This window comes from Venturia canescens, chromosome 3 (genome assembly GCF_019457755.1).
Source record: "Venturia canescens isolate UGA chromosome 3, ASM1945775v1, whole genome shotgun sequence".
NCBI lineage: Eukaryota > Metazoa > Arthropoda > Insecta > Hymenoptera > Ichneumonidae > Venturia > Venturia canescens.
The window spans coordinates 16,787,681-16,815,566 of record NC_057423.1 but is presented as its reverse complement, the minus strand read 5'-3'; the positions used below and the strand labels follow the sequence as shown (position 1 = coordinate 16,815,566).

The window sequence follows — 27,886 nt, the reverse complement described above, 5'->3', positions numbered from 1 at the left end:
TTTCAAAATTCACAGTCGTTTCAAGATGTAAACATTTTGATCCGTCGTACTTGGCGTAAAATGTTCACTGACTTTTGTATACGAACTCGAGGCCCTTGCGTCAACCCACAGCACACATATACAGGCATTCATTATACAGTGCTGCTATCTCGGGACATTACACTCCTCCTCGATTAGTCGAGATCACAACCTTTAAAAGCTTCGACCTTTTCAAAAAGTTAAATTCAACATTTAACTTTTGAATTTAACATTTATGCATATGTCGCTTTTAAAACAAAAGCTTCACGAGATTCTTATATTCTTCAGGATTCAATTTCAACTATTTGTTTATAGGTTTAAGCGTTCTAGAGCTTTAATTATCCTTTTCGGTCTCTGATTAACAAGTAAATTCCTATAATCAAAGGATGACACTTTTCTTTGTCGATTTACATTGGTTTTCTGTCTCCTTCACAGGATTAATTGTCGGATTAATGTCGTTAAATATAACACTTTTTCGCGTTGATTTACACAAATTCTCTATGCCTGTTTCGGGCTCTAACACCGGGCTTACGTCCTTCACGATATTTCGCTCGCCAATACACTCTCTCTCCGTACTTCCGGATGAGCTGCACGCAGGTAGCGAAATTCTCATATCATCACTCCCTGCATTAACATTTCCACATACAGGTGTTTCATTCACACGATTACTGCATCTTTCAATTCTCTGATTCGTATTATAACCGTATTCACAGACTTTTACGCTCTGCCTTGTGAATTCAATTTCTGTATTTATTTTTGCTCGTTAGCGCGTCTAGCTCTACGTTATTATAGAATTTTCCGCTTTTTAGTTTGGTTTAGTTTAGATTATAGCTCGGTGCCACGATGGTTTAATTAGATTTTTTAAGAACGAGCGTATTTGACTGAAAAAAAAAATTGACCGAAGTACTTGGCGAGTGTTTGTTCACATAAATCTTATTAGAATGTATTGATCATTATCACAAACTCGCCAAGTACTTCGGTCAATTTTTTTCTTTTTAATTTTTTTTCAATTAAATTTTTTGTTTCAATTATTTTTTTTTCCTTCAATCAAATTGTTATTTTTCGATCAATATTTTTTCGTTTGAAGTTTATTTTCGTATCGGAATTTTTTTTATAATTATTTTTAACTTTTATTTTTATCGGATTTTTTTGTGTAGAACAAATGTACTTTCAATTAATTTAAAAAATATTCATTCAAGGTTAATAAGTTTAATATATTTGATTATTGATGCTTTTCATTCATCGGTTTCATTTATTTAACAACTTTTTGTGGGGCTACTTTCGGGGATTTATTTAAAAACTTTTTGTGAGGCTATTTTCGAGGGAAGTAAATGTACTTATTTCACTTTTTTTACAGCATTTTTGCTGTTTTTTGGCGGGGATTTGTCGACTTTTTGTATGGAATTCATAGCTCGTGTATTAAACATGTTAATTTATTGTGTAAGTACTCGGATGATACAAAACGATCGGCATTTTTCCTCCGTATTATAGCAAAACAAAGTATGGCAATAATAAGTTGTGTAGGTACTCGGATGATGCAAAACGATCAGTATTTTTCCCCGTTTTATAGCAGAGTATGGCAATATGTAATCTATAATAATTTGCTCATGAAATAGTTGCTTGGTAAAAAATTTTATTTTTAGTTTGTTCCAAAAAAAACATGTAACTATTTTTAGCATTCCTCGGCCAACTTCTTTTCTTAATTTTACCATCGTCTGCAAAAATTCATGTAAAAGTACCTGTTCTCAACATACTTGTACAATGACCTTCGAAAACGGTCTGACCGTGATTTTTTATAACTTACCTTGAAGACTGCTCCATTGAGTAAAATTGGGGACAGTTTGAAATTTTGTCCAAACTAATGTAACGGATAGTAGTCAATCCAAAAAATTGTCCAATAAGCGAGCAGATGGTAGTCAATCGTGCACTCCATTAAAATCTTTGGGAGTGAAATTTTTCTTTAATATTCGCACTTACACAGCTGTTCCAAATTCTAAAGTTTTAAAAAAGTCTCGATGCCTAATAATCTCAAAACTGTCAATATTAACTCAAAAAACATAACAAGAAATCCCGATCTTCCTTAAATATATATCTCCATACTAATAAACATGAACCGAAAACAAATTAATCACACGCGATCTTTATAACCTTATATACTCAAGCACAGCTGTCACGGTTTTGTATATGTATGAAGTATGGTATGGGCTGTCACATCAATGAACACAGTCTCACATATTACCAGAATTTATAGATACAACTAGTGTCACTAGACAGCAACTGCTGAACGTCAGAAAATGTATGCGAAAAATGTCACCTTTTTTCGACGATATTGAAAATTGAAATTGATATATTTCTTATATGCGTTAAGCTACAGAGTTTTAATTAGTCACGAGCGAAAGAGAAAAAAATAAAAAATACGTGAACTAATAACATTTTTCAAAACGCTGTAATTTATTAAATATCGGTGAAACAATTTTCGAAAACCGTTCGAAACCACTCTGCTTGCGGTAAAGACTCTAGTAGCGACTCGTCTTCATCTTACTATAGATTTGCTAGATATAGATCTTACTAGATAACAATTCCGCAGGAGTTTCTCCTGTTGCACAATATGAGGAACATTTGTGCGCGATAACAAACATCTGCTAATTAGCGTCTTCATCTTCGTTGACTTGTCTCGAGGGTCACTTAAGGCTCTAATCGCTCGTTTAAGGGTACCTACAGCATTTTCAGCTAGTCCATTAGTCGATGAGTGATACGGTGCCGACGTACGATGGACAATACCATTTCGTTCGCAAAAATTTTCGAATTCTTCGCACGTAAATTGTCTACCATTGTCAGAAAATATCATGTGGGAAAAACCAAATTTCGTGAAGCACTCTCTCAATTTCTCAATTGTTCTAACTGAGTCAATTTTAACCATTTCAAATATTTCCGGTCATCTTGAAAAATTATCTACTAAAATCAGATAAACTTTTCCATGAAAGGGTCCTAGAAAATCTGTGTGAACTCATTCGAACGGGTATTCCGGAACGCGAAACTTGATCAACTTAGTGTTTTCGGGTGCTTTGACGATTGACATACATGCTTGACAATTTTTAACATAATTTTCAATGTCTTGGTCTAATTTAGGCCACCAAACATATTGACGAGTCAACATTTTCATTTTCGCCATCACCAAATGCGAACTATGTAACCCTTCCATGAAAATTATTCATATACTTGTTGGTATTACCGCTCTATATCCCCACATAACAATTCGTTTTTCGATATTTATTTCGTTTACTCGATTAGCATACGATTTTATTTGCTTATCAACAACCGATTTCTTATGCGTACAATAGTATACGTACGCATAATAGTAACGGTAATATGTACGCATAATATGTCACAATAGTAACGAGACGGGTGAATATTTCCGGAGGTATCACAATTTCTCAAAATGTTGAAGTCATTCGATTTTGTTCAAACTTTGAAGTTCGAAATTCGTTTTTGTACTTCGAAGTACCTTAAAAAATATCTCCAAATAGCCAATTTCAACTTTCTAAGTTCTCAAGGTCACGAGAACTAGCCTTAAAAACATCAAAAAATGGCCAGTTTTTGCTTCGTTTTAAGATGATGTTTCACAGAGACTTTACGTTCAAGTCGTATAATATTTATTCCATTTCCTTTAGAATACCATCTAGATTATAGAAAAACATTGTTCAATCGTCCAGATCAAGAGGACTTTCATTGTGATCAAGTTAAATAAATTGAAAATTTCAATAAAATGACCATTTTCAAATTGACGCTGCAGGCTTATTTCTGCCTTAATTGACCTCTAATACGGCTCATTTTTTTCGTTTTCCATACCTTTTGTGAAAATCATGCCGAAAATTTGGATTGTATAAAGAAGTCTAGAGAGATATTCCAAAATTGGTTATTTTCGAAATTTTACGAAAAATTGCTAACGTTGACCCTGCACCACACGGATTCCTATCAACTCCAATATTCACAAAAATTTAGGTGAGAGTAGTTTTTTATATTCAGAATGTTAAGCCAACCACCTATAATTGACTTATATATAAGTATTATATAAAATGAAATTATATATAAAATATATATTCTGTTTCGATGTTGAATCACACCGGATGTATAACTTCAGAATCTCAATCTCGCATTTCACCGGTAATGCAAGTCGGCTACGTTATTTATCTAACCACTTAAAATCACGTTGGAATCATACTCCTTATCCGAGCCGCGGATGTATAGACTCTAAATACAATCCCCTAGGGGAAAAGAAGTTGGCACAAGTACATTGATGGTCCCTTGTTTCCTGACCATGTCACGAAAAATATAAAAAAAAAAATCCATAAAAAAAATTATGAAATCAACTATAAATAATTTGAACAGAACAATTCGAAAAAAATTTCACACATTCTGAAAAAACATCACATTGAAAAAAAATACGAATCTGTAATTATTTTGTAAAGTTAAAAAAATTCAAATAAAACATGACAAATAAAAAACCGAAATATCGCGCTTGAAAACATTTTGAAAAACGATGCCTCATTCTTCTTATCTTATTCTAACAACGAAATCAATCAAATAAAAAATTCCATCTAAATTACTTGCAGCATCAGAATTTATGATGTCAATTTGAGGCCAATTATTTTCTAATAAATTGAAAAAAGTTACCACTTGAGTTACGTACAGCACTAAAATTCATTATATCAATCGGGGACAAGTAATTTATGAGTAACTCCAAATTTCAACATTATGAAATTGTTCTGAGAAGCTTTTAAATCAAAAAATATCACATGAAAGCTAAAGTCATTTGTTACTCCATGGTGACAGAGACTTATAAGAAAACCGATTCTTTCAGGATCTTCTGGTATTATTCACAAAATTCGATGTCGATTGGATCAATATAACAGTACATTATAACACTAGGACGAAAAAGTTTTTCGTACGCGTGTTATACGAAATTTTATATTACGAGGTGCGGAAATGGGGGTTTTGTGTACGCGAAGCGTACGCAAAAGCGTCCATTTACGTACAGCGTGATATAAATTATATTTAAATATGTGTTAAAAGTATTTGTCCGGCAGAATGCTTAAAAAGTTGTAACTTTTTTAAGCATTCTTTTCTATTCATATTACCATACCCAAAGTTAGAAAGTTGATGCACACATGTCGATGCATAAAATTTTCAGACTGTATGTAGCCACCAAGGTTCAACCGGAGAAAGAAAAAGTATAAAACGTGTCAAGCCCAACAGAGTTGCTTATTTTTCATATATGAATTGTATTCTGAAACCATAAATTCTTATGCCATTCATAAATGAGCCATCGATGAATTTTTGTAGCATTTTGAATTATTTTTATTATCTATTTTTTCTATCTACATTCCATAATCAAATAATAGGAAGTGATTATACTTGGTGCATATGTCAATACACAGAATTTTCATAGTTTGCAAGTATCCGGTGTGGTTTATTCATCTACATTTTCTTACCACAAATTCATTAAATTAATCATGCAAAAATTAAAAGTAAAAAGACAGCGTACTGAAAAGCGAAAAGAACTTCAAATTGTTTGATTTTGACTTTTTATGATTGGCTTTTGACAACAACAATTTCAGCCCTATTCGCTGAAGTAGTAAGCGGCTGAAGACTTTAGTAATGCATTTCTTCGTTTATATATCACAGTTGAAACCACAAAATGAAATGATTTGCACACCGGCTGCTTTACAGAAATATCAAAGTTTACAGGTACTCGCTACATACCAGTAATACAAACTTCGATACTATAGGGAAAAACATTTCAGAATTTCCTGAGCCACATTTTTGAAAGTTATTACACATTTAAGAAAAAAAGTGAAAGACATGGTGCATATTGAAGCAGTAAGTAAAATGGAGTAATTTTGTATGTCTCCGTGCTTATACGCAGATAAAATATTTGATTGCATCCAAAAATGATCAAGTGTAGACTTGCGAACATGAATTTTTCAACCCATAATGCCAATCGCAAACATGGTGTGGAAATAATCAATATATATGGGTCATTCTATACCAAACCGACCAATCCGCGATCCCGACCATTTTTGATTTTGCTGAAAATTTTCTATTATTTTGTAACTACTGAAAGAAGTCGTTCCTAATTTTTTTTAGATTTTTTCCCCAACTCATCTGATCACAATAAATTTTTTTAAATTTCGTACAATTTTTTGTGAACCCCCATAACTTCTTCAATAACAGAGATATCGAAATAGAATAAAAGGTCATTTTTTTCGTCGTGAGTTTTAGTTTTATGAAAAAAATACAAAAAAAATAATAAAATTAATTTTTATACTTTTTTTTGTTTTTAACCAAAAATATTTTTTTTTTCAAACTTGAACCGTTTTGATTGTTTTCAAAAAATTCACCACGTTTAAATATACCTTTTTACAAATGCAGAAAAATTTTTAGCTTGTGATATTCATAACTTGGTACTTTTTTTTTCTATTTTTTACCTCGTGTCAAGCAAAACAGCATTTTTTCTCCTTGAAAGGACAACGCAAGTAATAGAGAAGAGACGTTCCACTTCATTTTTGTTTTTTTTTGTCTCTACGTCTACCACCTTTTATGTGATTATTACGTCATTTCAAAAACGTCCGTGTTTTTACACTATTTATTTCCTTTCTAGATACAATTTTTTGTCCTCAATTCTGCGAGTTCTCAAATGTTCTTAGCTTCAATATTGTAATTGGAAAAATGTATTGCAATCATTTTTTGCAGAATTATCACGTTTTTACAAAAAAAAGACAAATTTTCTAAACTGTCGCGTACTACCAGAACTATTAAGTTTTACAGGATATTCGAAAAATAAAAAAAAGTTGCGTTTGTAATTGTTTTAGGCATAGGAATTTTTTAAATATTTTTTTTTAGAAATTTCTTCCTTCATTATTTTTAAAGTAGAACCTCAAGTACATCGAAAGTCGTAACTCGAAAACGATGGAGTTCTTTTTATGAAATTTTGACAGAAAAGAAATCTTTTTTTGTCTTTTTCCAATTAATTAAAATTTTATCAGACTTTTTTTCAAGATTTTATCAGTAAGATTTTCAAGATATTTATCAATGAAAAATTCAAATATAAAAATGAATCTTCTTTTACTTTAGATATTCTAGCATGTCTCCATAGTTCACAAAAAAAAACCCGGATCAACGCCGAGAGTAAATATTCCAGGTTAAAAAAATTTTAGACAATAATGTGATGAAATTCTAATAAATTAAAAATAAAAAACGATAACTTTTTTCCCTGTTAAAATTTCATTCAACTTTTCTGTATTTTTGTCCGGAAACTTTGCTCCGGTAGTATACGTAGCGATTTAAACGTGTTCAAACCGATTAATATATACAATTGGAATAATTTTGAATCAAATCACTCTACTTGCGGTGTCCATTCAAGGAGGAAATACGCTGTTCCGCTTGACACGTGGTAGAAAATGGAAAAAAAAGTACCAAGTTATAAATATCACAAGCTAAAAATGTTTCTGCATGTGTAAGAAAGTCTATTAAACGTGGTGAATTTTTTGAAAAACATCAAAACGGTCCAAGTTTGAAAAAAAAAAATATTTTGGTTAAAAACTGAAAAAAAAGTATGAAAATTCATTTTGTCATTGTTTTGTATTTTTTTCATAAAACTACAACTCAAAACGAAAAAAATGATCTACTATTCTATTTCGATATCTCTGTTATTGAAGAAGTTATGAACGTTCACAAAAAAATTGTACGAAATTTTGAAAAATTTATTGTGATCAGATGAGTTGGGGAAAAAATCTAAAAAAATTAGGAACGGTTTCTTTCAGTAGTTACAAAATAATAGAAAATTTTCAGCAAAATCAACAATGGTCGGGGTCACGGATTGGTCGGTTTGGCATGGAATGACCCATATGTAGCTTCGTCATGTTGTTAAACTTGAGGTGCCCATTGTATTTCCAAGAAACAAATTTTGATATCACGAGGAACAAAGCACTCAACGGCTTATTGAAATAAACTTGAAAATTAGTCATGTAACATCTCAAGTAAATATCTATGCATTTACTTGGCACAAAGATTTTTTTCAAACTCGGTTGTATAAACAAGCGATCAGATCGAACAAGAGTTATTGTCATAAATCTTCAAACTATGTTGATGAACTCAATGAGAGGAAATAGAAAAATACAACATACATATAGTCCAGAGAATGAACAGAAATTGGTATGGATACACTGTAAGCTAAATAGGTGGAAAAAAGGGACTGGAGGGCACGGCCAAACTAAATGTAAGAGAATATGACAAAAATACATTGCATTAGATATTTTTATTTGATAAAACTTTTAAAAACTTTATTGGAATTCATTTACATTCAACCAATTATTTATTCAAATAAATATATGTTTAGAAACAATTCACGATAGGAAAGAATGACACAATTAACCGATCACCACAAATTTATCCAGCACACGATACACACATCCCGAACTTCGCATTGTCAAAACAACATAACCCTCTGTCATAATATCTCGGTTATCTATAAAGCGACGAGGTGGAGGTGCTGGCATGTGACGTCAGTCTATGACACCGCCGCGAAGTTAGCCCCAGGGACATGAGTCCTTTGATGGTATTATATACAGACACGTCAAATTTCTAAATGTGTTAGTAACTTTTGCATAATCTTGAGCCTGTGCAAAGTTTTTTTCAGCAATTACGCTACTGATTGTGTTGGTTTCGGGCTCATTCGGAAGGGATTTTGAAAATTAGTCTTCAAACTACTTTTTGCTTTACAAAACATCTCCTGAGCTCCACAATTCTGAAAAATGATGTGGCAGTTTTACCCCCACCATCACGAATCGTTTTATTCAGAAAAAGTATAGTCTCGGCGAGAGCCCCGGGCCAGCAGACGACAGGGCTGTTAATGTACTTGTCCAGAGACTCTACCAAGTCTCATGATCTCACAAAATGATGGAAACATTCGAAGTCGTTGAAAAATTAAGGGGATCACTTCAAACACTCGAATAACATCAAAATCGTTATGAAATAGACAAAACTTGACTATGATCATTTTGGATAAATTACTTTTAAAAATCACAATAAAAACATTGAAAACTTTAAAACACCTCATTGAAAATGTTTTTATATCGTTTAGCACTGTCGTATAAAAATTCTGAGAAGAATCCATTTTCTTCCAAGTCTCCGCCACTATAGAGAAACAAATTACTATACCTTTTATGAGAATTTTTTTGAATTTCAACGCTTCTTAGAACAATTTTATAATGTTAGAACTCGGGATTACTAATAAAACACTTATCCTCTGATTGATATCATAAATTTTAGTGCTGCACGTAACTCGGATGATAACTGTTTTGATGCATTAGAAGTTTCTCGAGTTCCTGATACTTCCCGTAGGAATGAATTGCTCACGTTTGTAAGGAAAACTTTCTTAAGGAATAAGAAAACTCAGGTTATTATATTGGACTGATTTATTTCGATGTTTACCGCGTGGGATCTCACGTCGAACTCTTTTTACACTCAGTGTTCTCTCTCTCCCACTCTAGTTATCATCTAACAACGGAATATTCGTATCTCACACGTTCTATTTGAATTTTTTTTTCTTTTACAATATAATTACAGATTTTTATTTTTTTTTTAATATAATGTTTTTTTATGGTTTGTGAAATTTTTTCTTAATTGTTTTGTTGAAATTATTTACAATTGGTTTCGTAATATTTTTTATAATGTTTTTAATTTTTTTCATAAGTCATCCGATGTACTCGTCACTTTTGCATTTATTTGACAACGTTTTGTTCCTTTGAACCAAACGTTTTTTATGGATTACCAAGATTTAGCAGATTCATTTTTTTTATTCATTGCGTTTGAAACGGTTTTTTTTAATAGTCTTTAGTAATGAATTGCTCATTTGAAGCAAGTTTCGAGAAAATAAATCGAACAGCTTCTTATTAATCATCACGCATTTGTTTTTTAGACTGCATGAGTGACACGTAAGGTTTCACTGATGAGAATACTGTCCAGGTGAGATAAAACATAAATGTAATTGTCTCCAATTTTTCAACCGCATTCATGCTGTTTTTTATGATTCGATTTATTGACTACTTTTTGTGCACTGTAAACTTGAGAAAATTTTACAGGATATTGGAAAATCCAATTCTTCATGTGACGACACAATATACATGATATTCTGTTATCGCTAATTTATTTTTTCATACGGTCCAAGAAATACACACTACTGGAGTAAAATGTAGAGTTTTTTCACTGACTGAGACAACATTACCCATCAGAGTATACTCGGGAAAAGATATTTATTGAACAAATTTATCAACAAAAATATTGTAAAGGACTTCTTTCAGCACGTTTAACAGCGAAATTGTGCTCGATTATTATACTGCCTGTTGGGGATTATGGCTGTGGTGTTTTTTTTTTTTTTTTAATGGAATTGCAGATGTTTATAATACAATTTAAAAGGCTTCTCTTAACTCGTGTGTCCGTTTTATTTGCGATATACGCTGGTCTGAACATGTAACACCATATTGGAAAAAGTAGAAATAGATGAGATTAGATGAGAGAAGGCAATATCACATGCTAGGCATAGTATACAGTGTATTGAGCACTGGAAGACCGTCGTACCTCATCAGAGATTTACTCGCCATTCGAAAACACAAGGAAAGGGGACAAAGAGAAAAAGGAGAATTTTTGAAAGTTCCTCACTTTCGAACAGAATATAAGAGGCATTCTTTCAGCGTAACTGAAAGAATGCTCCATAATATGCTCGGCAATATCATCTCCATCACTTGGAAATTGGATCGGCAATTGCCAATATCTTCTCCATCAATAAGAAATAGCTTGCTCAATTGGCAATACAATTCTCGTCATTTGAAAATTTTTTCGCTAATGGAAAATCTTCTCTATCAATTAGGATTTTGCTGGTACATTGCAACATCTTTCCTATATCAATTAAATTTTTTTTAGTCAATTGGCAATATATTTTTTATCGATTGGTCATTTGATTACTAATTGGTATTACTAGAAATTTTATAATTAATTGGCAGTTAACTCTTTGATTAAGGGGGATAATTTTACCTTTGCAATGGTAAAAAATCGTTGATTTTGCCTAATGCCTTTCGGGAGGTAAATAATTATCCCACGATTTGCCAACTCGATCACTTATTGAAGTGTACTTTAATGTAGAATAGCGTATTTTTAAATTTTTATAAAAATAAAATCTAATGTAGATATCCCGCTGGATTTTTGGTCAACTTGAAAGTTCCAAAATGACGGCCACTCTGGTGCTCGTTATTGTATTCATCTGAAACCAATAAGGTTAAAAATGTTTATTCAAAACTTATAATTCGTCAGTAAACCTAAAAAAGTAGCAATAAATCAAAATTTGAAAGGACCATACCACTTTTGAATAGATTTGGGAATTTTTATGAATCTTTTGGTATATTTTGTCATGAAAAAAAAAACACTTTTTGTAACTATCTTCAACGATTCGCAATCAGAAATTATTCTCGAAGAAATCGGTAAAATTCCTTCGCGGGTGCCCTTCAATATGCACGATAAGTGTGCCCAGTTTTGAATTTTTCCCACGTATATTCCGCAAAGAATAAAATATGGAGATAGCGAGTGCGGAAAATACGTATATTTTGCACGAGGAATATCAATTCAATTCGTATAATAAAGCTATTGGTCGTATCAGCTTGGATCTGGGATCTAAATTGTAAGGGATGTAATTGAATCAAGCTTTGACACGAACTTCCGCGCATCGTTATCGAATTCAGAGTATCGACAAATTGACAGTGGTTCTAAATTTCTCAAAGAATGTCCAGGATGGAATGGTAATCTGTCCGGCAATCCGTACTTTTTTTTTACTAATGATAATAACGAGCATAGCGAATGGTTTATTAAGTAATGTCGAATTATGCAATGTATTATTGTCACTATCATTGTTATCTGAATAACTCATAAAACACTCAATAATAATACATTTAATAACAAAAATAATATTATTTATTATCATGAATAATAATAATATCATTATCGTGTCTAATATGAAGTGTATTAATAGATTTTGAATACAGCATAAGTACGTAGGTCGTCTTGTTGTTGCTGTGTTGTGTTCGAAAAATCGGAATATATGTCGTACCGTAATGTACATTAAGTCTATGAATGTCACATAAAATTTACCAGTTTTATAAAATATCTTACTCTGAAAAAAATGAATTTTTTTGTGTTCGTACTATGACAGTTTCACGAATATTTATTACCACATCCGTGATTAATTTCCTCCCTTTTGACATCATCTCTGAGTTATTTGACAGAGCAGTTGATATTATTTAGGAGAATATCCAATGAGGCCAGCGGGAAATCATGTCTCCCCGGTCGCGATAGTCACGAACTTCCTACCTTCACGAGATTCACGATAAATTTTCTTGGTTCAGTCGAGCTCCAATGCTCTAGTGAGCTCTAGAGCCCATTCCTCGTACGACTTGTTCTAGTGTTATATTTAAAATATTTAAGCTCCGGATGAAAGCTGACTAAAATAATTTGGAATAGTAGATGAAGACTATATGAAGCGTGAAGAAATAACCGATGACAGTCATGTAAACATCATACAGCATATATACATCATGATGTATACATCAGACAGTATGTATACATCATACTTCATACTAGATGACTACTCTATTGATTTTGTTTTCATTATAGCTATTGAAGTGTTTGAAATGTGTGAATTTTTCGTTTTAGAATGTTAAAATAATGAATATAGTCTCGGTGAGCCTTGATCCAGCGAACGATAGGGCTATCAATGTACTTGTCCCAACTCTATCGAGTCTTTTGATAAAACGTTTTTATTTTCTTATTGATGAATAATGCCGATCCAAGTGACTGAAAATTCAGAATTGATAAAAAAAAAAAAAATTACATTGATTGAGGCTCGACGCCAAGTATTAAAATATGAAACTTCTATGAGCCCTGTCGTATCAAGAGACGCGGAAGCAGTTTGACGCCAAGTATTAAAAGAAAAAAACAAGAGGGTAAAAGAAAAGCTAGCACGAACCCTTATATACGCGAATATGTTAACTTATGACGTCATAGCGTTTTTTATATGGACGCAAATATGTCAGTCTTTTGGTTATTCTTGTTAGTCGAATTTCCGTTGCAGTGAATAAGCTGAATGATTTTCTATTAAATTATTGAACTCTTGTCAGAAGGCAACATCTGTCAATCCCTATCGTGTGATCTATAATTCGTGATTCAGTGCGGTATGACGTGCCGTATCAACACGTTGTGTGCGTGATAAAGGTGTCAACCTGTGATCTTCATATAATGGCTATTTATAGCTGGGTTGGGTCATGGCTAATGCAAAGGATGGCCTTTTCGTACTGCTATATTTTATGAGAGTGAAAGTAGAGAGTGTTTTGATCATTACTTATATATGGAAATTTTTTTACATCCAAGAAAAATTTTCCTTTACAATATAACTGATAGTTTTAGTTAAATACCAGGAAGCATATTTTTATTTTGCGCAGTTTTAGGAAAAAAATATGTTCTTGGAAAAGAACGAAGTACACTCAAAAAATTAGTCAAATTTTTTTTTTACTGCAATTCTAATGCAGCGCAACTTGACTACTTTTAATAGGTAATCGAGGTAATCGAAAAAAGAAATAATATGGAATTTTCCCAAAATTTACCTTTTTCACATTCTATTCAGTACTAATTTTTTCGGAATTTTTTTCTTTTTTCTTCGTGAAAATTTTGAAAAAAATCGAATATTTTCTTTTTTGTGACAAAGTTCTGAAGGTTACGAAAATAAAATAAAAAAATGTGCGATTTTTAAAGTACACCGTTTTGTTTCGGTGTTTCGGTAAATCCCTTTTCCTCCAATTATGAGAAAAATTAACATACAATGAAAATGTTTCTGTACACTGCCGACCAAAAGTATGGATGCTGAAACGAAAATGACTTTAATCCAATGTTTAATATTCTCAACATTGTTACGTTGGGGGCGGAATAAATAATTGAACTAACTTTCAGAAAGTATGAAGCGGTTTATTACATAATAGAATGTGTATTACTTGAGGTCCGTACGTTTCCTATGGCTTTCTTCTTGTTTATTACAAAAGACGCGCATGCAGGAGAGGAAAACCGTAACAATATGTTTCTCAGTTAAAATTATTTTCTATGTATTCTCGGCCTTTAACCATGTATCGGCTCAATGACCAGAACAGCTGTGATTTTGAGTGTTTGGACTAGCAATAGATAGGATAAAGATGAGTATGGATACAACCTCAGGATCATGTCGCTACGTTGTTTACATCCAAAGCGCGCTGGACTTTATTTTTATCATCGGTTGGTGAAGAATGGAGATATAAGTTTTGAGGATTAGAGTCTTTTCTTTTTTCTATTTCTATTATTTCGTGATAGTCAGACGCAGTGCTAAGAGTCACGCAATAGAAGAATTGTTTTGATAAATTATTTGTCGAATGATAGTCAGGCACAGTGCCAAGAGACGTTCGACGATGAATCTTTATTTTTGAAATGCTCTTTATTGGATTATGATATTTACAGGGAAAAGGATTTATGAAATGAACTTATGAACTTTTAATTAACCCTTAGTAGTCACACCTCCAGATTATGACGTAATAGTCATTGGGGATGTAATCCACCTCACTCACTTTGGAGAGCGATAAATAGTTAAAAACCTGTTAAAAAATAAATAAAAATACTTCAATGTATTTTCAATTCTTGTGTTGTGTCCGCGAAGACCATCGTGAAGAGACGAGTTATCAAGGACGAGTATTTAAGGTATTTAGGCCAAAAGAGCTGAACTCCAACTCGATACTTTTACAATTAGTTAACAATAAGTTTATTTAAGAAGTTACAAATTCGAAGTTTTATTGCCTCGAGACCAATGGTTACAATTCTCGTCAAGGACTGTCGAATTTTGGGTTAGTCGATAATTTTATAGATTTGGAGGTTTTCCCCTTCTCGTACGAATATAACCTAGATTTCCTTCTGGAAGTTTCGATGTTGACATTGAGGGTCGATGCGCTCGTTCGGGAGCATCGATATTTCACCATTGCTGCGTTTGCGCTGACTGAGTCTGCTTAATTTGTTTTAATGAGTGCGATGTACGAGCACAACATCCTCCCCCCTTTGGGAGACGAAATTTATTTCGGCTACTTTTCGTACGGAATTAAAATAAACAAATTTGTGTGAAACTTAAATATGTTTTTTCCTTTTGTAATTGTTTTTCCGACTTTTAGTAGGATTATGTTTAGGTTATAATGAAGCGTTTTGTGTGGCATTATTTTTGTTTTTTGGGCGTGCCTTAGTTATGTAAATTTTATCATCAGTGGATCGAGATGCGAGTTCTTCTATGATTTTTAGTCTTGCCACGAAAATCGGGGCTAGTTCGATATCATTAGTTTGTTGAATTAATCGAACTCTTTGGCAATGTTTTACCTTAAAAATTGTTAAAATGATAATTATTATACTGATCAGAGTCATGCTGATGGCACTTAAAGAGTAATTTCCAAATATGTGATAAGGATGTGCCCAAATATTCGGTTCTTCTTCTAGTTTTTGCTTAAAGATTTTAATTCGTTCGCCTAATTTATTCGTTTCCAGTGGATTTGTAATTATTTTTGATGGTACGCTGTAATTAAAAATTGGGTGATTAGCGTTTACCATTCCAATCGCATTTGTTAGATTATATAGTGGTATAAATGTTATATACATTCGTGTTGTCGTAGTTCGTTTAAAGATAAAAATTGAAAATTTATTGATGTGACGGAACATGCTCCGTCCAAAGTAATTCTGTATTTCGTGTGTCGTAGATTTATTTTTACAATCGATTCTTACGTTTTCGGGTTTTGGGGCTACGAATAGCCATCTACCTTAGTACGATTATTAGTATTTTTTCGAGCTTAACAATTCGTTGCATACATGATAAATTTTCGGGATTATTTCCTAAATAAATTGCTATTTCGCATGGTGTATTGTCATTTATTGTTTGTGGTGACTGTTTAGGTTTGTAATATTAAATATTGTCGACTTTTTTCGCTTTGTTTAGTGCGATTCCATGTTGGCAAATGATCCGTGTGGTCAATGCTCTTTCTACTTCTTGTACCTCCTAATTTTCTAGTGGAATTGCTTCGGAAAATTTTGTAAATAAACATTAAGCTGTTAGAATGTCAAATGCTCTTTCTGGAGTGTCAGTGATAACCATCGGTGCTCGATTTAATTTTGTTACTTTATTTTTTTGACATTGGTCGCATTTCGCGACATACTCCTTTATTTCCTTTTTCATTACCGGCCAACGATACTTTTCCTGAATTCGTTGCGTCATTCTTTTTATTCCGGGGTGTCCTCCGAGGAGCGTGTCGTGATACTCTTGTAGTATTGTTTTTCTGTGTCTCTCTGACAGGTTCATCGCGTCGGAGTCGAGGTGTTCGGTTTCACTTTCGCTATCTCCTTCGTCGCTATCCTCTATGGGCGTCTCATGTTTATCTTCAGCCGCACTCGGTTGATTACCAAGTCGGCCATGATAATTAGGGATGGACCGATTCTCTGAGGAGGCTGGAGTTGTTGAAGAAGATGAAAACGCTTCGTTCATGATTTTACGTGTTCTCTCTTTCCCCCTTTTTTTCAGCTGATCAGTGTTTTCATTCTGATCGAGCGTGATCGCGTATATGCGACTCAGCACATCAGCATTTGTATTCATTTTTCCTTTATTATATTCAATTCTGTAAGTGTATTTTTCCTTGCCTGGAGGGTTTTTAATTTCAATTTTTTATATTTGTTTTTGTTTGTGATCGCTCTCTATTTTTTCGATTTCGACTGTCGGCCTTTCTCTTGAGATTTCCTGATCTAACGTATTTAAAAACATGTTTGGAAATGTCATTCTTTTTTCCGGAACTATTCCTTGCCCTATTTTAACTCCTTTTTTGATTTCGCGGGCTGATAAACATCCCACCGCTAAATTTTTTGCTTTTACGTAGTGGATGCTCTCGGAACGGGGAGGTGATTTTAGTTTCTCCGAACCGTTCACCAAAGGCTCGACGTGACCATACATTTTGATTATGCGGTCACCTAGAATATCGACCTTGTGTTTTTTAATAAAATCGAGTCCCAATATTCCGTATGTTTTGATTGGAACGTTGTTATCGACGACGAAAAATTCATGAAGAATTTTGCCGGCAGGTGTTTCGATTTCGAGGATTACATTACACAGGGCATTGAAGGGTTTTCCTCCGACGCCTGTCAATTCGACTTTTTCATTGATTATTTCTGTATTTTTTCTTAGAGCGTTTCTTTTTATTATGCAACATTGAGCTCCCGCGTATCAACTTTCAAGAGGAGAGCTGAATCTATTGCGTGCGGTGATGTGATATAAAAGTCGCTAGCCATTCCCCAGGAATCGAAAGAATTTATTTCGAGTTTTATTTACGTTTTGTTTGCCTGAGGTGTGGATGAGCCTGTAGGTCGCTCGGCCTCCAAACAGCTAACGTGCGCATTCTTTCGCTCGGCCATTCGCGCGAGGAGACTGAGTCATATACGTGATCTGGTTTTTTGCAATAATTACAAACGACAGAATTCATGATTCGACTCGGTGTCAGTAAACTATTATTTCCGTTATAATGATTCTCATTTATATTTCCTGAGCTTCTACAGTCGCGTCCGAGATGACCTTTTTTGTTACACCTACTGCAAATGCTCGTATTATTTCCAGGTTCTCTTCGAGTTCCCTGTTGTAGTTTTTCTTCGTCAATCGCGGCGGTGATTGCTTCATTAAGGGTTGGGTATGCCCTAGCTTTAATAACACCGGCACACAATAAAATAGTGGTAAGTACCTAGAACCGGACCCATCAATCTCTACGTATTTTGGCCCGCTGAATCCGAATCCGGCGTCACATTGACCAATATACCTCCAAAATTTTGAGTAAATTCCAAAAAACCGCAAAAATTGCGGAAAATCGCTGTTGAGAGCATAATAAAAGTTCTCTTCACCTTACGCGGGGGTGTTTTTCACGTAATTTGACGCGCTGAATCTGAATCGAGGGTTAAATTGACTGATACACTGCCAAAATTTTGAGTAAATTCCAAAAAACTGCTAAAATTGCGGAAAATTGCTGTTAAAAGCATGGCAAAAGTTGTCTTCGACCTTACGCGGGGCTGTTTTTCATGTAATATGATACGCTGAATATGAATCGAAGGTTAGATTGACTGATACATCTCCAAAATTTTTAGTAAATTTCAAAAAACCAAATGACCTCCACTGAGTTAGCCCCCCCAAATCAAATATTTGGATTTTTTTTAAACATATTTTTTGGGGGTCGTACAGCGATTCGTGGTGGCGCGATTGAATCGATCAGTGGTGAACCATTTTTTCAAAAAATAAAATTCAAAATTTTACCCCTTAGTTAGCCCCCTTAACCCCTTCACTGTGCGTGACACGTATAGGGGCAAAAAAAAGTCGTGCCATTTTTGTGTCATGACACGTATAGGGGCATTTGAAAAAAAACATATTTCTACTGCACCGATTCGATTGAAATTTGGTACACTATGGTTTTTGGAGTCGCTGATTACGAATTCAACATCAGATTTTCAAAATTCAAAATGGCGGATCCAATATGGCGGACGCAAATTCGAAAAATGGTTTGAATTCGACGAAAGTGAGTACCTCATGGTTTTTGGGGTCGCTGAATTCGAATTTTACATCAGATTTTCAAAATTCAAAATGGCGGATCTAATATGGCGGACGCAAATTCGAAAAATGGTTTGAATTCGACGAAAGTGAGTACCTTATGGTTTTCGGGGCCGCGGAATCCGAATCTGGAATCGGTTTTTCAAAATTCAAAATGGCGGATTCATTATGGTGGACGCAAATACGAAAAATGGATTGATTTCGACTTTCAGATATTTATGGTTGCGAATATCGAATTTGAATCCTGACTCCAAGTATGTGAAGCTCGGATACAATATAATGAATAAAAATTTGGCAAATCATGTACGACAAACTAGTCATAATAACGAATGTCAAAGAATATTTTTTTCCTTATATCCCGCTCTCAGCCGAACCCAGAGTCACGAATCGTGGACGTGGCGGTTGTTGACTCCATTTTGTTTTTTTTTGTATTTTTTTTTGGGTTTTTTGTATTTTTTTTTGGTTTTTTGTATTTTTTATTTTTTTGGACTTTTTGTATTTTTTATTTTTTTGTTTTTTCGTATTTTTAAAACTTTTCATTACAATTTATTTTAAATGACTTTTTGCATTTTTTGAATTGCCTTCTCTGTTGATTCTTGGAATTTCAGAAATTTGTGTCTTTCTTTTGTATTTCAAATTTTTTATTCATTTTTCGTTTTGTTGTCTGTACCGATTGTTTTTTCTTTCATCTTTGTATTTTTGAAATATTAATTTCAACAATTTATAATTTTTACCTTCATGTTTCGATAAAAAATAAAAAAAATAAATCGGTATTCAACCTGAAACACCGTCACGCGTGATAGACGTCATGCACACAAGATTCATTCTCAGATTCTAAGAGGTCACTTTGAGAACTCTTCTGTGGCCCATTATTGGATTCCTCAATCTCTTCTGCTTCATTTTCACTCACGCCTATCAACCAATCATCGTTATCTAAAGAAATGTCTGTGTCCGAATCAGAACTATTTATTCGGAGCTCATGAATTTTTCGTTTTCGAGTAAACACCGAACGTGCCTTCGACATTGTAGTAAAAAAAATTTGACCGTTTCTTCAAATATTACACCGTTTCTTATAGTGTAATATTCTTAGTCCTTCTTCTTACTTCTTCAAAGAATGAAAATTCGATTTTTACTCTATTTGACACCCTCAAGAAAAATATATTGGTTCTCCCAATCCTTCGATGATGACCGTGTATGGGATGGTGAGTTGATTATTAGAGAACGACGATGGGATCATAGATCAACTTCGGGTCAAAAGAGAGCGATTCAAGGGTATAGTGGATGCCCCTAGGATGGTACCCTCGATTTTCATGTCACAGGTGTGGCGGGAACATTGTAGAAGCACTAGAGTGCAGACATAGGTCCAGCGGGCTCGGATATGAGATGAAGAGTAGTGATAAAATTAATCTACAACTGATTGAGTACAAAAATACGCGTATGAAGCCAAATGAAACTGATCTATACCGAGTATGAGTGTGGTGTCTTTATTTCCGCGACCTGGGAGCCTATACGAAAAGAAAAAATCTCGCTATATATTTACATGGTTTAGAATACTTTTATATTATGTTGAATTCTTTCTCACATTTAAGCGCTCGAGTTTAAATCAACTCAATTAAATCAAAACTTAAAGCCGTATTTTTTGTATTTGCGTCCACCATATTGAATCCGCCATTTTGAATTTTGAAAAATCGATTCCAGATTCGGATTCAGCGGCCCCAAAAATCATAAGGTACTCACTTTCGTTAAAATCAAACCATTTTTCGAATTTGCGTCCACCATATTGGATCCGCCATTTTGAATTTTGAAAAACCGATTCCAGATTCGGATTCAGCGACCCCAAAAACCATGAGGTACTCACTTTCGTCGAAATCAAACCATTTCTCGAATTTGCGTCCGCCATATTGGATCCGCCATTTTGAATTTTGAAAATCTGATGTCGAATTCGTAATCAGTGACCCCAAAAACGTTCATACTGTGACTTTGAGACAAATCTAAGAAAATTTTTTTCCAACACAAAAATGGCACGAAAACGTGATTTTCACCTCACTGCGAAAGGGTTAAATCGACTATATTGATTTTTTTTTTTACAAATTTCTTGAGGGTCGTACAGTGGTTAATGGTGGTACAATTAAATAGTTCAGTGGTACATCATTTTTTCAACAGAATTAATTTTAAAATATAGCCCAAGGAGACTATAGAGAAGGAGTTCAATCTCCATATTGGGCGCCTGTTAGAAAAACGTCCGTGAAAATGTCGGGAACCCGGGTTCGAGGAACGGCCACTCGCGTCGCATTGTCGTTTGTGTACGGATATATATAGTAATAAAATCAATGTCGTTGGTAAAACTGACCGCCATGGCGGGGCGATCGTGGATTTAAAGAGCTTTCGCGCTTGTCAAAAATTGTTGAATCAACGATTATGAGTGCTCGTAATCGAAAATACTAATATGTATTGTAATAATATTCTGCAGCAACGTAAAACCCTGTGCTTTAAACATTCAAAGTATCAACTGATCTCCCATCGTATGTCGCGCTGCTAAGAAAACCATAGCATCCGGAAAATTGCCGGTTCATATACTCATGTCGAAAGAAATTTTTTCTGTCACAAATTTTTTTTTGCATGATATTTATGAATATTTTAAAATTATATTGATAACTATAGCTCTTGTGACCACAGTTATTGTTTCATAAAACCTTAACATATCAAGCGGCCCGGATAAGCCAGTAGCATTTTCTGCCGTTCAGGATATCATTAGCTTACGTAGTGTAATGGTTCAATGACAGGCTTATACTCGTGGAATCCGCGGTTCAAATCCTCTTTTGTTTTATTTTTTCTTCATCATAGATAGTTATTGTTCTTTGGCTATAGCAGAAATTCTAAAAAATCAATTGATTTTGTTGAATTATGTTTTTTTTTATTCATTCATATAAAAAATGACTGCAATATGTTAATTTATTTTAACAGCAATAGTCACTGTGTCAGTGTATTCCATTTTACAAAGATAGGTTAGACCCATAAAAACTATCAACAGTGTCAGCTAGCAGCAACGCATGCGCGTGATAACGTGTACATAATGCGCATGCGTTAACCCGTACAATACCTACAACAGCGCCAGTCGAGAGGAACCCTCTTTCCCGACACTTTTACGGACGTGCCCGATTGGCGAGATTGGACTCCTTCCCTATAGTCTCCTTGATATAGCCCCTGAGTTAGCCCCCTCAAATCGACTATATTGATTTTTTTTTTTACAAATTTCTTGGGGACCGTATAGTGGTTAATGGTGGCGCGATTAAATTATTCAGTGGTATACCACTTCTACAGGAAACAAGGGCGAAGAATAATCACCAAAGGAACAACTTCAGGTCGTAGTAGACCCTTGGCTGAAGCGGTTTATCCGGTTTCCAGTGGCCAGTCTAAACTCACTCACCGTGCAGCCGGGAGTCTAGCCGAAAAGAAGAAAAAGATCTTCAGGCCGGTTCTGTATATTTGGCAGACGAAAATGATGAAACTTATTTTTTTACTCAAATGATTATTGAATTGTTTTCGCAAGTTTTCGAAGTTATTGAAATAGACTTCGAAAGAATAGTTAATGAATCATTAATAAAAATTAATTGGTGTATAGTTGGCAGATCTTAGCCTTGAACTTGAAAAATCGTTTTTTTTTTAAACGATCAGAAAACATTTGGGATTAAATATTAGTAGAATTAAAAGTGGTGGTAGGCACTGGATTGGCCAAAAATGGCGTTTTCACTATTTTCGCTCGGCTGAAAATCACTAGCCGACTCCTTTTTTTCGTAGTTGCACGTCATGTTGACTCGGACAATCTCCACCCTACCATATACCACTGAAGAATTTAATGGCGCCACCATTGACCACTGTACGATAACCAAGAAATCTATGAAAAGAAAAATTAATATAGTCGATTTCAGCGGGCTAACTCAGGGGATAAATTTTGAAATTCATGTTTTTGAAAAAATGGTTTACCACTGAACGATTTAATTGCACCACCATTAACCACTGTACGACCCTCAAGAAATTAAAAAAAAAAAAAATCAATATAGTCAAATTGAGGGGGTTAACTTGGGGGTAAAGTTTTGGAATTTATTTTTTGAAAAAATACTTCACCACTGAACGATTTAATTGCGCCACTACGAACCACTGTACAACCCCCAAGAAATTTGTCTAAAAAAAATGCAAATATTTGATTTGGGGGGCTAACTCAGTAGAGGTGCAAAAATGACGGAAAATTGCCGTTCAAAGCATGATAAAAGTTGTCTTCGACCTTAATCGGGGGTGTTTTTTATGCAATTTGATGCGCTGAATCTGAATCTGGAGTCAGATCGGCTGATATACCCGCAAAATTTTGAGTATCTGCAAAAATCTCTAAAAATGAGTCAAAATCGTTAGCATGGGTAGAAGAAGAGTTTTATTGATCTAGATCGAGTACGCTCTTTTTGTATTTTGATGCGCTGAAACCGAAACCGGGCGTCTATTTAACTCGTACGTCTCCAAAACTTTGCTTCCATGGAAAAAACCGGCTAAAATTGTTCTTTACGAATTTCAAGCAGCTCAATCCGACTCCGGTAGCTAGTAGTCCCGATCATGCGCACTTCCATCGAAGATAGTGAAAAATAACAAAAAGATAGCAAAAAAACGTCAAAAAATAGTTTTTTAAATGTTTTACATATGCATGATTCGTCTTAAACTGTACACAAATAAAAATCTAGATATTCTGTATGCAATAAACTAGAAACTGGGGAAAATTGTATAAAAAACTTGAATATAAAACTATCGCAGGCATGATTGTTCTTTCAATTCTGCTTAATTGATTTTTTTTTCACTTTCCACAATAATATGAGAAGAAAAAAATCTTCATCTATCTTAAACCGTCCTTCTCTTGTAACGGATTCTTTTTTCTTCGAACGACCTATGCAGTGGGTTTCTCTTCCTCTTTCTATCTTCTCTTCCTCTTTCTCTCTTTAGCGTCCAGCAAAAATCTGCCATCATATTGATATTCCACCTTTCCTGATACCGATTTTCCATTTCGCTGATGTCTTGATGAAATCTTTCTCCTTGTTCTTCACTTAGATCTCCAAGGTTTTCAGGAAAGTAGTCGAGGTGGGAGTGTAGAAAGTGCAGTTTGAGATTCATCAAGCAACCCAAGTTTCAAAAATTTTTCAACAACTCTTCAACTAAATCCTGGCAATTATCAATTTTCTCATTTCCCAAAAAGTTCTAAGAAACGTTTTTGAAACTTTGCCATGTTGCCTTTTCAGTATCGTTCATTTTTTAAATGAAATTTTCGTCGCCAAATAAACTACGAATTTGTGGTCCATCAAATATACCCTCCTTTAATTTCGCATCACTCATCGCGGGAAGCTTTTCTCCCATATACTGGAAACAATCGCCATCTTTGTCCAGAGCTTTGACATACTGCTTTATAAGACCAAGCTTAATGTGGAGTGGTGGTAGCAGATATTTCGAAGGATCGATCAATGATGTTCATATGATGTTGTTACGGACTATAAGATCGAGGTTTGTTCTTGTTGGCCACCCTTTCTGAACATAGTGTTTTTTTCTGTCTCTACCGTTCCATAAATATAAAAAGCAGGGATTTTTTGTGAATCCCGATTGTTGACCTAAAAGCAGTGTTGCAATTTTGAGATTTGTGGGTACCAATTTTGAAATTTGCAATTGATGTTCCGAATACTTTATTTTCTCCAATACCAATTGTAAATTTTCGTAATTTTCTTTCAACTTGATCGAGTGAGCTATTGAAATAGGAGCATATGTGTTTCCGTTGTGGAGTAGAACGGCTTTGAGACTTCTTTTTGACGAATCAATGAAGAGTCTCCACTCGACGTTTTTGTATATGTTAGGTTTGAATTTATCCATTAAGCCTTTCACATCTGAACAGAATATAGAACACCAATGAATTCTCTTCGTCGTTTGTGAAGAATTGCCGAAACTCTTTCTCCCTGTCATGATAAAAATAAGCCGATGTTCCTTTCGATAGCAAGTTTTTCTTTTTCAATGCTGCCGCCAAGTATTCAGCTCCGTCCTTCGGCAGTCCTAAATCTCGTATGAGATCATTCAATTCTTCTTGGTTGAAGGTTTGGGGAGCTTTTCTTTCATCATCTGGGAGGGAATCAAGAGACTCGGTAGAGTCTCGGGACAAGTACATTGACAGCCTTGTCGTCTGCTGGCCCGAGGCTCTCGCCGAGACTATACTTTCTCTGAATAAAACGATTCGCGGTGGTGGGGGTAAAATTGGCATGTGATTTTCTTTAATTGCGAAGCCTATGAGTTATGTACGACTTTGTAAATTGAACTTTCAGCTAATTGAGAAATTCTCTATCGAATGAGCCCAAAATCAGCATTATTGGTGGCGTAATTGCTGAGAAAAAACTTTGCACGGGCTCAAGATTATGCAAAAGTTACCAACACATTCAAAAATTTATGTGTTTGTATATTATAGTATAACACCATCAAAGGCACTTTGATGCTATCGAGTTTCTGATTGGTTGGATCTGACGACATCCATTTTTAGACGTTGTGATTGGTTGTTGAAATTAGTTGTTGATGATTGGAAATCTGACGTCAACTTCATAACGTAGCACACGACGCAGCACAGCTGGTAACAGCAGTCATAAATTCGATCGATATACATATATATATACAAACCGTGTGTCAGTTTTTGATCGCATGAACAGAGTTTCGACATTACGAAGTTCGTGCGGGATCAATAAAAAAATAATTTTCGTCATCTAAAGAAGTGCATATAACTATTTATTTTGTTAAAATTTATGATATATTAAACCGGTATCAAAGCGGCCGCGTAAATGTAGTCTGTGATGTGTGTGTGAAAAAGAATATAAAAAATGCGCGATGCATATGTCAACGAAACTTTTCAAGATTTCATTATTTCGTTCGATTGGAAATAAGTGTTGACTGAAATAATCCTTCAATTAAACCAGATTACAAAATATTGTCCAGTGCGAATATATCGTCACTGGCGTGGTTATATATCATGTGTAAATAGGTTATACATACGAATAAATAGAACAAAAACACGGAACTGTTAGAATGATATTAGAAACTTTACTTGAATAAATGTTTTCTAATTTATTTCTTGTGTCAACATTACATATATACATTCCCATATTTTGCTTGATATTCAGTTTGGCTCTGCCCTCTCCGATCCTTGTTTCCACCCCATCAGTTTGCAGCGGATCGATTCATATTATTAATTCGTTCCCTAATATGTGTCCTATGATTTTCTACTCCTTCTTCATGATGATTGTGGTAACATGATTCGAGAGGTTTCTAACCATAATCTTGAATTGCACATTTTGTAAATCAGATTTTCAAAAAATTTTCTGGTCTTGGTATACTGGGTAGTTATTCTTTTCCCATTAGGTCTGTCGAGTGATAAATTTGGAAACTAACTACAAATATGGAATTATTATAAAAAAAATTCATTCCGATAAGTCTACAGTTGCTCAGTTTTGGATGTGATCAAATATAATGCCTACCAACATCCCCAGAAACTTACAGAATTTCTGAATGCAATGTGCGCTATGTCATTTTAATGGGACATCATGACTTTTGACAATGCTGTAGATTCGGATCATTGAAATACAGCGAAAATCTGCAAACTATACAATTTATATACTGTGCCATTCATTTTACATTTTGACTCTAACCGTAACATATATATGAAGTAAAAAATTGATTATAAAAGTCTTCAGTTGCTCATTTATGGATAGATTTGAAATTGCTGTTTTCGAAGCTCATTGCGCAGATACATTGAACCGCAGCAGATACCTGCGAACTCTGAAATTTCTGTGGATAGATATATATGCTACGGATCACCCCTTATCTTTGATTATGGTAATATGTAATGGAACTTGGTTCAGCAAGTTTTAAGGTGTTTCTTTTCAAATAGTATTGAAAATGTATTACTGTGGTATGGAGCGAAAACCTTCAAACTTTCATATTTTTGTGGCGCAGCATGTGTGCCAATACTGCGGTATGGAGCGAATACCTGCAAACTTTCATATGTTTGTGTCGCAGCATGTGTGCCCATCATTTAAATTTTTTACTCCAACCGTAACATATAATCTCAAAAATTCATCCCAAAAGTCTTCAGCTTTACTAATTAACTTAATTTTCCTTTTTCTAAATTCTATGCTGAATTTCTGAATTTCTAAATTTATTTCTAAATTATCCTGAAATTAAATTGTTTACCTCCACAACCAATGCAGGTACCTTAAACGTCTTTGAATTCCGTTGCTCTGTTGAATTAAGTACGCTCAGTTTTTTTTGCTTCTTTGAGTTCTAACATAATAAATGTTTCCAGGTGCCTTTTTTCGGCAATTATCAAACTGTAGATAATAGGATCGCAGCGGCCACTTGCAAACTTTGGAAATATATTTCGTCGGGGGTACGTTTTGGAAGACACGAAAATGTCTAGATGCAGAATGCAAAAGCGACATTTAAAAATGGCCAATTCTGTTGGATTTGTTGAGTCTTGAATTTGATCTATCTTTCCTCTTTTCCTTTCTTTTTTCTAACGTTATAAGCTGAAAATCACATCTCGGGCCGCAACACGCATTGCTCCATGCTCTTGAGTTCCCAATGGACGAAACATATTAGAAGACAAGGAGAAAAATCACCAAAGTCCAAGAACAAACCTCTATCGAAATAGTTCCAATACAATTTTTACGAAAAATAGGTCTATTTTCGTGGAAACCAAAGTTACAAGCCGAAAAACATCTCGGCCTCCAACCTGCTTTCCACCGTGCTCTTGGGTTCCTAATTGACAAAACATATTAGAGTTAAAGAAAAAAAATTGCCAAAGTCCAAGAACAGACCTGTGACGAAATATTTGCAGTACATTTTTGACGAAAAATAGGTCTTTTTTTTGTGGAAACTAACGATATAAGCCGAAAATCATATCGCAGCCTCCAACCCGCTTTCGACCGTGCTCTTTGATTCCTAATTGATAAAACACATTAGAGTACATGGAAAAAAATCCTCAAAGTCCAAGGACAGACCTGTGACGAAATATTTTCAGTACTATTTTGACGAAAAATAGGTCTTTTTTCGTGAAAACCAACGTTATAAGCTGAAAATCATAAA

The 27,886-nt window shown here is 34.3% G+C and overlaps 1 protein-coding gene across 1 annotated transcript in view; it reads left to right on the top strand.

The window, feature by feature from the left end:
- The first annotated feature begins 12,494 nt into the window (after positions 1 to 12,494).
- LOC122408309 (uncharacterized) overlaps positions 12,495 to 27,886 on the top strand; it is a 270,669-nt gene continuing 255,277 nt past the window's right edge. The window contains exon 1 of the mRNA XM_043415020.1: positions 12,495 to 12,678. The gene's annotated coding sequence lies outside the window, so the exon portion shown is untranslated. The remainder of the gene's footprint in view (positions 12,679 to 27,886) is intronic.